General features: G+C 37.6%; 1 protein-coding gene across 1 annotated transcript in view; it reads left to right on the top strand.

The window, feature by feature from the left end:
* The window catches only part of gfra2b (GDNF family receptor alpha 2b), a 380025-nt gene that overhangs the window by 269601 nt on the left and 97123 nt on the right, over window positions 1-13301 (top strand). The window lies entirely within an intron of this gene.

Consider the following 13301-nt stretch of genomic DNA (forward strand, 5'->3'; position numbering starts at 1 on the left):
AATACAAAACTTCAAACAAGAGCATCTAGTAAAACAAAAACACCAAACCACAAAGTCCAAAATCTCACATCCTGACACTCAGATGATTTGGTTGAATCAGTTTCCTGCCTCATCGGAAACACTGCCAACTCAGATTTCTTGGCCCACTTACTTTACTTATGCTGACTCCATGTCAATAGCAACAATACATCTCTCAGTCAAAGGGTGGCACCATACTAACAACAGACAAAGAAAAACAACAGGTCAGATTACAAGCCAAAGAAGAAGGAAAATAATCATGTTTGTTTTCCAAACATATTGTGGGAACATCTGCTATTTTTCCCATCTGGATAATGTTGTGGAATTTTCTTATCAAAGTGGAGAGAAGTTGACTCACAAGAAGAGACAAAATCCGGACTTTGTCTTAATAAGTTTTATTCAAAGGCATTCAGCGTTTGAATGACTCTGTCACCAAGCAAGTCAGTTGAAACAGAGCCCCGAAAGCTATTTTCACACAGTATTTATACCAGAACAAGACAATGTTATCTCAACTGCAAAGAGTCCATGTTCATGACCCCAACCCTTCTTCAGTTCAACAGTGACAAGGTTATCTAGGAACAGACCTAACTGCCCTTCCTGACATTGTCCTAAAGATAGGTCTGAACCATTAAACTTCTGACAGCTTCTTCCTCTAACACAGATGTTCTGAGGAGTAAGATAAAAAAGGTCATACACTGTGAAATGCTTACTGCAAGAATTTCCATCACACTCCCTTCTTCTGATTACAAGATAATCACAACTAAAGGAAAATTCTTCAAAACCATCACCCCTCTCAGCTAACAGATAATCCAAAACCATTCTAGTTGCAAACTCATCATTCTAATAGCCTGCTGCTCCATAGTTAGAACAGTAAAACCTTCCTCAGATAAAGCAGTAAGATTAAAAGTTAACACAAAAGGATCTGGAGCCAAAGATTCTGAAATAGTATAAGGATCAGTCCTGACAGGACAAGGTCTAGATGTATTAATGTGGGTCAAGGCACATGAAACTGGTATAATAGTTTCACAACCCTCCGTCTTTCCAAGGAAATAAGGTGTGCTTTCCTCCTGAGCAATACAAATATCTGGATCTTTAATCGGATTTCTATTACCCCGAAATCTATAAAGAGTTCCCGTAGACGCACACGTTAAATTAATCTCACTAGAAAATCTACAAGCATTTCTGCTGTCCCTTACACTATAATTCCTCACAGTTTTGATGCATCATTTGCCACCAAACATTATCAGTATGATCATAGTAGTCAGAAAAGTGATGAATCTCTCTTCGAATCCGCTGATGAGTATTATTAGTCAGATTAACCACACATTGTCTTTGCTGTACCTTTCCCAAAATGAACACAAGAGTTATAAAAATACTTGCAATACCAATCATTAGCATCAGAACAGACCATCTTCCATTTAACTGCATCGTGACCTTGAAGTGGAATGTCCTTTCTTCTGGTACTGAAAGCAAACAGTTTTTTCTCAAAGAAAACAAATTATAAACAACTTAAAAAAAAAAAACATCCTGCTGCCTCTCCTGAGTGGCTTCTGCGCTTCAAGCTGCCTGTCACCAGTCTGGTACAGGTGGGCGGTCATAGGAAGCTCCTCTAGAAATATATTTAGAAACAGGAACTCTAACCTGCTGGACGTCAGGCTTCCATACTCCAACTTATGATTTCTAACTTTCAGGCAATGCGATGGCCTTAAGTAGATTCTGAAATAACATTGCACTGCCCAAGGGATTATTGTGCCCTTGTAAGAACAGTGTTCTTCAACCACCTCTTCAATCACTCACCAGTGATCAGCTTACAGTTCTTTGTCTTGTGGTGGTCCGCTGTCCTCACACCTTTCAGCCGTGGATGATCCAGTTAGAAGATTACTTGTGTCCTGGAAGCCAGATGAGCTTTCCTGCAGCTTTCCTGGGTGTCTAGTAGGATCTGATATGGGCCATTCCAGCGCCTGGACTTCCTGTGTTTTCTCCTAAATTCTCTGACCAGAATCCAGTCGCTAGGAATAAAGGACTGGAGGGTGGAAGTGGCTGTTTCTGGTAATGCAGCCTTCACCATCTGTGAAACTTGAGAAAACACAGTGGACAGGTTTTGACAGTAAAACAACATCCTATCTTCACACAAAGATGTGGAAGAAAATTTTCTTGGCAATATCCCCATGTCCAAATTAGGAGACCTGCCACACAACACTTCAAAAGGACTGAGATTTGCCTGTGTCCTTTGTCTCAATCTCATATAAGTGAAAACAATAGGTAGAGCCTTCACAATACTTGGCTAATTCTCAATTCAAAGTCCCATTCTCAAACCTAAGTGCTTAACTACATGAACTTCATCAAAACATCCAACAAAATCAAAAGAATTGATCTTCTGACTTCACCTGATATACTAGCAGTGACCATCAGCTAAATATTCTGAATATCAAAAATGTGACATGATGTTTGAGGAAGGTCTGATTACAGGTCTCAGGGAGCTATGCACCATTTATATAAACAAAGTACAACGTCTCTCTCGCATTATCACTAAGTCCTCACTGGAGGTATGAGCTACCCTTTTTCCCATGAGTGCTAAAACCTTTGGAACCCCATGTTACTTTATTCTGACATTCCCCTCTTTTGGCGCAGGGTCCAACCCATGCGACAATCCAGCAAAACGTTTGTACAAAAAGGTTCTAGTAACCAAGATCACATTACATAGAACCAAAGAGATGAATTCTGACATAATTATGTGTCACTATGAATTTAACGAAAGCAACATAAAGAAAATCCAGATGTTTTTACCTGCAATTCAGTTCCATTAACAACTAAACACAAACTTTAATTATTCAGTTCATCAATGTCTCACTTAGAAATTAGTCACATATCATCCTGATTTGTCTTGTATGAAGATAAATATTAGATTAATGGACATCTAATGTAATTCAGATGCATAAACCCTACAAATTTGAATTTAATAAATAATTCCCACCAAATATAAAGTCATGACTCTGATTCTTTATCAAAAATATATATTCCTTACTTTTGCATATCTTGAACTGTCAGCTAGCTTAATGGTACCAGGGAAACTTTCAATCTAATAAATCACCAATGATTCTGTATGCAAAACTAATTCTTCAAACTAGTTTAAACTATTTCATTAACCTTTTAGTAATAAAACACATAAATCTAAAAGTCATGCTACATCCTTAATTATTATACAAAAAAAAACATGTTTTTAAGGCAACAATCACTACAAGCCTTTTGATTCTATTGTCTCTTAAACAATGTTAAAACTCAGGAAGGGAGGTGCTGAGCGTCACCATGACAACAAAGGCATGAACCAACCTAGTAGGTGGGTGGAGTCAGGCAGAACTAACCTCTGATTGGCAGCCTGTGGGCGGACCCACAGTTTCTTCATCCCATCCCACATTAGTGTAACTTAAACTGCAAAGCTGTTAACATGCACCTACCTCAGAAACAAGCTGCTTCTTAACTCTCCTGAAAACTCAAAGTTTAATCAATCTGAGATTTAGAAACATTATTCTAAACATGGATTATTGTTTCATGCAACATATAAACAAACATTTATTCCAACAAAACAAAGACAAAACATCAAAGACAGACAAATGTCCAAATTTGAAGCTTCAAGAATTCAAAGAAATTTTTAACAATCTCTTTTCAGAATATGTTTTCTCAACCATATCTTTTAATGCTATAATTGATCAATTTTGTTATGACAATCTTCAGGATCCTTTTTAAAAATGAGTGCACATAGTCCAAAAAATCTAAAAGTATTTAGAAGCACAGCAACAGTTTTCTCTTAAATTAATCCAAATTTACTGATGCTGAAACCTTTTGCTAATTCTTTGTACTGTAACTCTGTAATAATAACTACAATCCTGAGAGTTATTGTTATAATTCTCTTTTTGTTTGGCTCAATTTGATCGCAGCTGTATTGCAGAATTTCAGGTTAAATGCAAAGAAGTATTTTAATTCAATTCAATTCAAATTCAAAGATAATTTATTGATCCCCGAGGGGAAATTAGAAAAGTCAGCGTTGACATTTTCATGTTATACCCAAACTAAACAAAAACTGCAGTGTTTGACTTAATCAGAAATTAAGATAAGAAGCTTGTCTCCAAACTGGACTTTTTCTCATTTTCTTTAATTTGGTCTATTTAAATTTTGAGAGTTGGGGAGAACTTATTACTAGAACCCCTCTTTTACAATCCAAATGCTGATAAATGTTCCAATATTTTATCTCTTAGTAATCTGAAATCACCTTGTGTACCTTTGTACTCATATGTATTCCCTTAATCTTTAAACCCTAAGAAATCAAACAAGGAGACTTGAGTTTGAGCCGACCATCCTCTTACTGTTAAGAGGGCTTTTATTTCTTTTCTTTTCCTAAAATGAAGGATTTTACTTGTCTTTATTCCGTTATACAAGTCCTAGCCTTGGTTCCAAAACTAAACTCTTCAACCTCAATCTGTGTTCCCCAGAGTAGAAATTTTGAGTATTATTGCATTTCAAAGCCACCAAATGACTGGAACTCATCATTGGCTTAGATCTATTTTAATAGGTAATCGGTCTACCTTTAATTAAATATTATAATTTTATGGACCCAAAATCTATGGCTTACAGGCTTCAGGAGTCCAGGAACCACAAGTTGAGTACTACTGCATTGAACAATGGTGTTAACTTTCTGCAGAGATTGAAGGATTGGCTAAATATATTATTTCTGCTTGGACAATAATCAGATTTAAAATTATTAGTTCACAGCTCCTAATTTACCTCAGATCATATTTGCTTCTAACACAGTTCATAAGAAGCTTCAGACAAACATTAAGCTAAAAAACCAAGAACAAAAACCAGATCTGTTTTAAAATAAAGAAAAAGCATGCTTAAAAAACTTGTTACTGTGGTGGAAAATAACTCCACGGTTCTGAAGGCCTTTTCATGCAGAGTCTTTTAGGAAACATGAGATTAGTTTAATTTTTGTGTGGTACCACTGTCCAATCAGATTCTTTCTAAATAACCCCATTTTTCATACTCATTTTAAAGGTTTGTTTTACCAAGGGAAATGTGTTTAACAAAACTAATTACTCTCAAACGTTTTAAAAGTTTTAGCTGCTGATATCTTATAAAACAACAAGTGTTTTAATATTTCTGTGCAACACAGAACTGATTAGGTGTCCTTTCCTTCTCCAAAGGGAGAAAAAAGAACCTGCAGAACCAAACCTTTCATAGTTTTTTGTCAGGACCTGATATAAGGTACAGTGTGAATCAATCCATGAATCAGAAGAGGGAAGAAAAAAAGCTAATATAACCTCTTCCCAGCAGCTGCTGTGAAAAACAATGAATTTGTACTTTCCATAAGCGTCAGTTAGCACTTGTGGACAAAAACTGCACCAAACTGTAAGTACTGTGTCAGAGACTGTATGAAGACCATCTGCAGTAGAACTACGCCTGTTTTAATGAGGTCTCTACCCATTAGATTTATGGGATACAAACTCTGACAACAGAAAATAATACCTGAAGGAGAAACCCATCAGGTTTTACGCATTCGCTGGATTTTAAAAATGCTCCTTCATGAGATCTGTCCTGAGAATAACATAGAAACACTTGGTTACTGCTGAGTTTTGGAGATGTTGTAACTTCCTCTGCATTTTCATAACTTTTAATAACTAGAATAATTGACCCTGAATATTCCACGATGAAAGAGAACTTGTTTCTCTGAAAGAATTAACCGGAAAGTATCAAATGAGTTAAGTTATCACCCTTTTAAAGATACTTTTCTAACCCTAAAATAATATTTTAACCCACTATATCTGTCAACATCAAGCAAGCGTCACATGAGCAGCGGTTAATAAGCGTTCTTCATTGCAGAAAATAGGAAAAGATTTATGCAAATGTGTGTGTGTTTGTACGTTACCCCCATCAGTTTCTAAATCGCTCCAGAGTCAGACTGTCAGGCACACAGTCCTCTATCAGTCCAAAAACAACCAGGCCCTTCCCAGGTCTGTTGGTGAGACATTGAATCATTCTTTGTCCACTTTAACTTCTCCAGGAGGGAGAAAGAAGAAACTTTGCTCCGGTTTCTCTTCTGCCCGCATAAGATGCTTTCAATATAAATCCAGTGTATCGCTCTTCTGGCTCTTGCAAACAGCATGGATCTTTGTCCATCTCAGTGGGTCCAGACTTCTTCTGAGTTTCGTTTTTTTGTAGAAAGTCACACTGTGATTTTCAACAAGCAGGAAGGCAGATCTCTCTCTTTCATGCCGTTCTGGAGAAGCGTCTCTGGCGGAGTAGCCATGGAGAAGGGCAGGTTTCTAAAATCCAGACACAAAAACGCAGATGTTGAACTCAAATCCCATATATGTGTGTATTTGTGTGTGAGAGAGGCAGAAGAAAAGTTTAGTATAGGTTCAGATTTTGCACAAAGAAATATTATCAGTCAGTCAGTCAGTTGTCCCCCTGTCTGTCACTTCCTTCCACAACATGAACTATACTCCTTTCTAAAACAACTTTCTTTTCGCATCTCTAATGTCCCTTTTCACTTTTACCTTATTTCCCGACTGATCGCAATATTTAAGACAAACGAAACTTCCTTCAGGAAAGTTTTAACTCTTTAACCCCTTAATTGATGCACTCTGTGCTTTTTAATTTTTTTCTTATGTTTTTTTTAATTTTTCCATCTCCATCCATCAACTGTTTTACTTGAAACTATTTAAACTATTTAACTTATTTACACTCAAACTTCCACGCTGTGAAAAACCAAACTTATCTTCCAATTTAAAGAACATTTAACACAATCATCCCCACTTTTTCCTTTCATTATTTTATAAATCAGAGTATGAAGAAGGAGACACCCCTGATGCCTCAAGGTTCCGGAACCATTTTTTTTAACTGTTCAGCGGCACGTCTGCCATCTGGCTTTTCTCCTTTATGAGGTGTAGAAAATTGCTAAAAACCACCCGCAAAACCCTGTGTTTTGCTTTATCCCATTGTTACCAATGAAAACCTCCCTGCCATTCCTTTTGCAGGGTGACTGGGCCCTCAGCTGATGTCCTCCCTCTCGCAACTCTGGAACCTAATTAATTAGTTAGGAGATGATGGTTAATGTGTAATAAAAATAATAATATACATTATATCATACAGAGCAACTTCTCACCCAGATATATTTGAAGACTAATAGTTCGGATCTAATCGTCCAGAAGCTGCAGGCGGGCACCAGAACTCCCCTCTGTAAAATGGAAGTGGACTGAGAACAACTCTCAGGCTGGCCAGGCGTCCGTGTTCCATCCTGCGGTCTCCTCTGGCACGTTAGATCCTGTTCGTGACGCTAAAATTGTTGTGGAATTTTCTTATCAAAGTGGAGAAAAGTTGACTCACAAGAAGAGACAAAATCCGGACTTTGTCTTAATAAGTTTTATTCAAAGGCATTCAGCGTTTGAATGACTCTGTCACCGAGCAAGTCAGTTGAACAGAGCCCCGAACGCTATTTTCACACAGTATTTATACCAGAACAAGACAATGTTATCTCAACTGCAAAGAGTCCATGTTCATGACCCCAACCCTTCTTCAGTTCAACAGTGACAAGGTTATCTAGGAACAGACCTAACTGCCCTTCCTGACATTGTCCTAAAGATAGGTCTGAACCATTAAACTTCTGACAGCTTCTTCCTCTAACACAGATGTTCTGAGGAGTAAGATAAAAAAGGTCATACACTGTGAAATGCTTACTGCAAGAATTTCCATCACAATAATTTAAAACAAATATTTTAGTGATTTGCTGGTAAGAAGTCACTCTATTGTTTTTAGTTCATTTACACTCCTCTTTTGAGCTGACAGTTTAGAAACTGTTGACTGTTACAGTTTACAAGTGACTCAGTTGAACTGAGTCACAGTTGAACTGTGGCAAGGCATCCACAAAATCTCATTGAAGCTATGACTTTCCTGTCAGAGTTAATTGCGGTTGTACATTTGTGCTCAAATATGTATCACTTTAACAATTCTTACTTGGGTAGGAAGAGCTGAATGATTTTAACAGAAATTTCATATTTTCTCAATATCTTTACTAATGAATATTTTAGCAGTCAGGCAGTGTTGCTGTGACTCTTCTTCAGTGGACCGAGGCTGTTTTAGCAGACAGGATTATGTTTTATTGATAATGTTGTATTTCTTCCGGGGTCAGTGTTGTGCACCAATAGATTTAGTTTGGCTTGAATAATAAATAAATGTCATAAGCAATTTTTAACAATTAATCATTTTAATTAAAATTACCGAGTTGGGGCACCAACAGATTACCAGAAATTAATAGCTAAGCAGATCAGTTATTCTGTCAGTTATTGTTTTATGAATACCTGCCTGGTGAGGTGTGGTATCATGGAACATTAGATTAATTAGTGAATTTGCACTCTGACATTCTCAAACAGCAAGCACATTTACAGAATAAATGTAACCGTTTCACCACCTGGCCCATAAGCTTATGGGAACAACTATTCAATAAGAGTTCACCTTAAACTCCACTTAACTTATGGTGAAAGAGGCATTCCAATGTATATAAACGGTGTCCAAAGGAATAGTTGATTCTCAAGAGGATTTACCAAACAATAGCAATAATACTAGCAAATAAACAAAATATAACTTTGTTTTTTTTTTACCTGTGGTCTTTTTCATTGTGCAGCAGGATAAAGAATTAAGAAACAAACAATAAATATTTTCTTTCTTTTGTATTGAACAAATGCAACTTAAACCACAAGAAAGGAAAAATTGCCCCTTTAAAATAAATTAATTTAACCTATTTTGTTTTAGAGTTCTTAGAGTGCACTCTTAGTTTTTCTTTAAAGGCAAGCTTGCCATTAAGTTAGGTGGCACGTGTTGGAGCTCATATCTTTCTTGGAAAAAACAATACTCCTACCAGTCTGAAGTATTTCCTTGTCCTCCCGAATGGTTGAGATGCATTAAACAAAGTCCTCACTTCCTGGACTCTCTCCCTATGATGCAGGTGAGTGGCGGGTTTTCGTGCGCTAGACTAGCTCTTCCCTCTTTCTGCTCTTAACAAGGCAATCCACCCAGACCGCAGCAGCACTAGCTCTAGACTAGGCTAGCTCCATCGACTCGGTCCTTGAAAACTCACTCAAATTCACTCCTCCGTCAATCCCATGGAGCAGGCAACATAGGCCCAAGCTGGATAAGACTTGGTAGCAAGCACTTTAAAGAAAGTTTTCCTTGCCCATGCAATGATCGGACACACTCATCTCTACAGAGGACATGGGGGAATTTTTTTATTTTGCATGCCCACACAATACTTTTGCGCTCCCACGCAAAACATTTGTATCCCCACGCAATACTTTTGCGTTCCCACGCAACACTTTTGCGTTCGCTCGCAATAGTCTTTGCGTTATCTCGCAATACTTTGTGGGAGACCCGTTTTTGAGATTTATTGAGTTTTATTTTGAAATCTGCCTTAAATAAAAGGATTTTTAAAACTTAAAGAGAGTTATTATCCGCATGCTGTCAAACTGCTAAACTCTGGACAATAATACTGCACGAAACCACATCTGTGACACTTTATTTGCTTATTACTGCTGCATGATGTGTACTTTTTATGCACGCCACTTTTGTTTTTATAGTGAGTTGAACGGTTCTTCTTATCCTAAGCATTTAATCGCATTGTTGACTGTGTGTTAACCTGCATATGACAAATAGACCATATCAATGCCATATCAGTGCTGTTTGTTTTGTGAGCAGTTTGTCATCTGTGCTGCTGTTCCAAAATGCACAGCTTTCTCAAGGTGATTAACAACTTTTGCGAGCGAATGCAAAAGTATTGCTTGGGGACGCAAAAGAAAAAAAATTCCACCATGTCCCCTTGCGGGCTCCGTACATCTCTCATCACCATTCTCTCTCCTTTTTTGGCTCTGGCACCCCTTGCTGTCTCCCAAATGAACTATTCGTTCTTAGTACACTCAAAATCATCTTCTTCTTTTTGGGATTTTTTGGCGGGTGGCATCAAACGTTTAGATGCATTATCGCCATCTGCTGCTGAACCCAGCGATCCCTGGCGTTCTCCTGCCTTCCGTCCGCGAGGTCAAAGTTAGGCGGAAACATTCTGTCAGGGTTTGTGTAGCGGAGAACCCCGGAATGCAGATGAGCAGGCAGCATTACGGTAAGTGAAAAGATTTAATAAACAAAACTTACTACAGAAGGTGACGGCAAAAACATGGCAGGCTGGCAAGACAGGCTTGGCATGATCAAAAGGACAAGACATGAACAGAGATGGTGATCCAAAATGTTTCCGCGAGGAATGAACAGAACAGAGGTGCATATATGGAGCAAGAACCAGGTGGAATGAGCAGACTGAATGCTAGGTGCAGGTGAACCGAATGAAGATGATTGAAGACAGGAGAGAACAAAACGTGGCTGGAACAAAACAGAGACTCTGGAGTACAAACCTAAAAACAACTAGTAAACCATGGAACTAAAGCATAACCCGATCCAAAAAACCTAACTTGACAAAACATGAACTAGAAGACAAAAACAAAAGCATGACCAGGAAAATAACAGAAGCATGATTTAAAACCTATCAATAATAATAATAATAAGAAGAAGAAGGACCCAAAAACACCCACAAATCATAACTATGGGCTTATAACTTGAAGGGTTTGTTGGGTCTTTTCCTGGTTTGACAAATGGAATTATAATTGCCTCCTTCCAATTACTATGTAGCCTTCCTTCTTTCCATATTTTATTAAACAAGCCTTAAGGTTTATCTTCTATTTGGTTTCCTAAATGATTTAACATAATATAGCATATTTGATCTTTTCCTGGTGCTGTTAATCCTGATTTTTATATTGCTGTCTTCATTTCTTGCATGGAAGGAGCATCCACAATATTACCTATGTTTGTTTGATTATTTAAGATTATAGCATTTTCTTCCCTTATCTGTTCCCTCCTATTTTTCCCTTGTTCTGTTAAATTATCCGAACTATGAATCTTTGCAAATGTGTATCTCTACCTTCTTCTCATTTGTTAAAGCCGTCTCTTGGTCATATTTTAAAATTGGATATGTTCTCTCCTGTCTATTACCTCTCATTTTCTTAATCATTCTCCATACAGTATTTATAGGTGTGGTTCTTCCTATTGTTTCACAAAGATCCCTCCATTTATCCTTCTTTGCTTTTTTAATAACTTTCCTGACTTGTGCCTGAGCTCTTTTATACTTAGTTAAATTTTCAAAATTATTTGTTTTCCTTAATATTCTAAAAGCTCGATTCCTTTCTTTTAAAGCATCACCACACTGTTGTGTCCACCATAGTACCACTCTCTTTTTTAGCTTACTCTTACACTGTAAACCCAGATTTTGTTTGAACTCAAAGAGACTTAGTTCATATTACTTAAACAGGTCTAATTTACTGACATTACTTGTTTATTTTGATTAGGCTGAATTTTTTTACGTCATTTTTATTGTAATTATGTTTTTAAGTACAATCAATTGTTTGTACTTAAACCAATTGACTTAGTATTACTTAAATATCTGTAATTTCTTTATATTAATTAATATTTCTGAGTAAACTGCACTTTTTGATGGCGTAGCTTATTGTAATTATGTGTTTGAGCTCAAACAACTCAACATCATCAAGTTTTGCCTTTCACGTCATCCACCAGCCCGCGAAAAATCCAGTTTAGACCGGTTTTGAGCGAGTGGAGCGAGAGGAGCTGGCATTGAGGAGCTTTGAAGGTTTTAGAGACAGAAAGGAGACAAAGAAATCAGCGGAGATTTTTGGCAAGTGAAGTTATAACAAACAAATCATTCAACGGATGTTTGAAGCACTCAGTGAAAGAACCAAGTTCAGCCACAAAACGGTAAGTTGGAACTCTTCACTGTTTTGCTACTTAGCTAATGTTAGCTTGTCAGCTAACTTGTTCGGTTGAAAAGCAAATTTTAACTACTTATTTTCAGAAGCTTTACACTGTAACCGTAATTTTACTTAGTTGACGTAACTTTAACCAGAAAAAAATGGAGTGGAAATGTAAATATTGTGGTTTTATTAGTGGGAAGAGGGAGCCGCTATTTAAACACTACCTCCTAAAACATGGAACGCCGGCCTGCTCTCTTTACTGAACAACAGGTAGACCTGTAGATTTGTCTCACATACTGTCTACAGGGCCCCTCTGGTGAAACTGGATTCCCTTAAATTACTGCATGCCTATGAATTATTATTCTTTTCATTTCTTGGCACATCTTTATTGTTGATTTAGCCAAGAAGTATGGACAAGTTGGAATTAATTTCATATATAGAATTGAATTACAATGACATGTTCATGTTTGTTGGCTTCAGCAATGATCAACAGTCTCTGCATGGAAATGATTACAGTACTAACCTTTGGCCACGCATTTACAAAAGAATCCCAATGTCACCAGAGGGGCTCTTCAAACCTGTATTAAAGTATAATATTGGAGTCGGAGTTGTTGCATCAAAATATCACATTATGATGTCAGCTCATTTGAACATGAACATGTTTTTTTTCTTTTGCATGTTTCAGGTGTGTCTGGAGTTCAGCAGGGTGGTTGGTAAGAGCGGAGTTCCACGATGCCCTTGACAGTCATAGTCCCAGGGTCATGGAAATCTTTTAGACACAGAGGGGCCTCACAGGGCAGGTGTTGGCTGACCTGATGCAACAAACGAAGGTTTGTTAATTCTATATTTAAGTCTTAGAACCCCCCTACCCCCAACCTTAATAGAGTAGTGCTATAGATGATGGATGGATGTGTTCTCATAGTTTTCAGGGTAACATATAAACCTTATTTTAATTTTGTGATGTCCTCTCTTCTCCCTCAATCTACCAGGCTTTGAATGTGACAGAAATCAGATGCCTTGTCCTCAGGGGTTTTCCTGTAATTCTCAGCGATGATCCTTCAACTTTCTTCAAGGCCTGCGTTGTAAGCAACTTTGATTTTTCTCTACCTTCTTTCCCCCTTCCCTCGTTTACTACCTCTTCTCCCTTCTCCTCTAACCGCCTGCTTTTTCTATCACCCCCGTTCTTAACCTGCCTTCCTCTCTCTCCATCTCCCTCCCTCCCATACATATCATTTTAAGGTGTTGATTTATTAATTGGTTCTTTTTTTATTGTTGTTGTTTGTCAAACAAAAAAAAAAAGCAAACTCCAAAATTGTATACTGTGCCCCCTGATCATTTCTTGATTCCCTTTGCACCTGTCCTGACTGATTTTTTTTGTAGTAATTTCTGAACAAGGCAGTAAGTGGACAGTGGACAGGGCAGACATGTGGG

The sequence above is a fragment of the Girardinichthys multiradiatus genome, chromosome 8, assembly GCF_021462225.1.
Source record: "Girardinichthys multiradiatus isolate DD_20200921_A chromosome 8, DD_fGirMul_XY1, whole genome shotgun sequence".
NCBI classification, from domain to species: Eukaryota; Metazoa; Chordata; class Actinopteri; order Cyprinodontiformes; family Goodeidae; genus Girardinichthys; species Girardinichthys multiradiatus.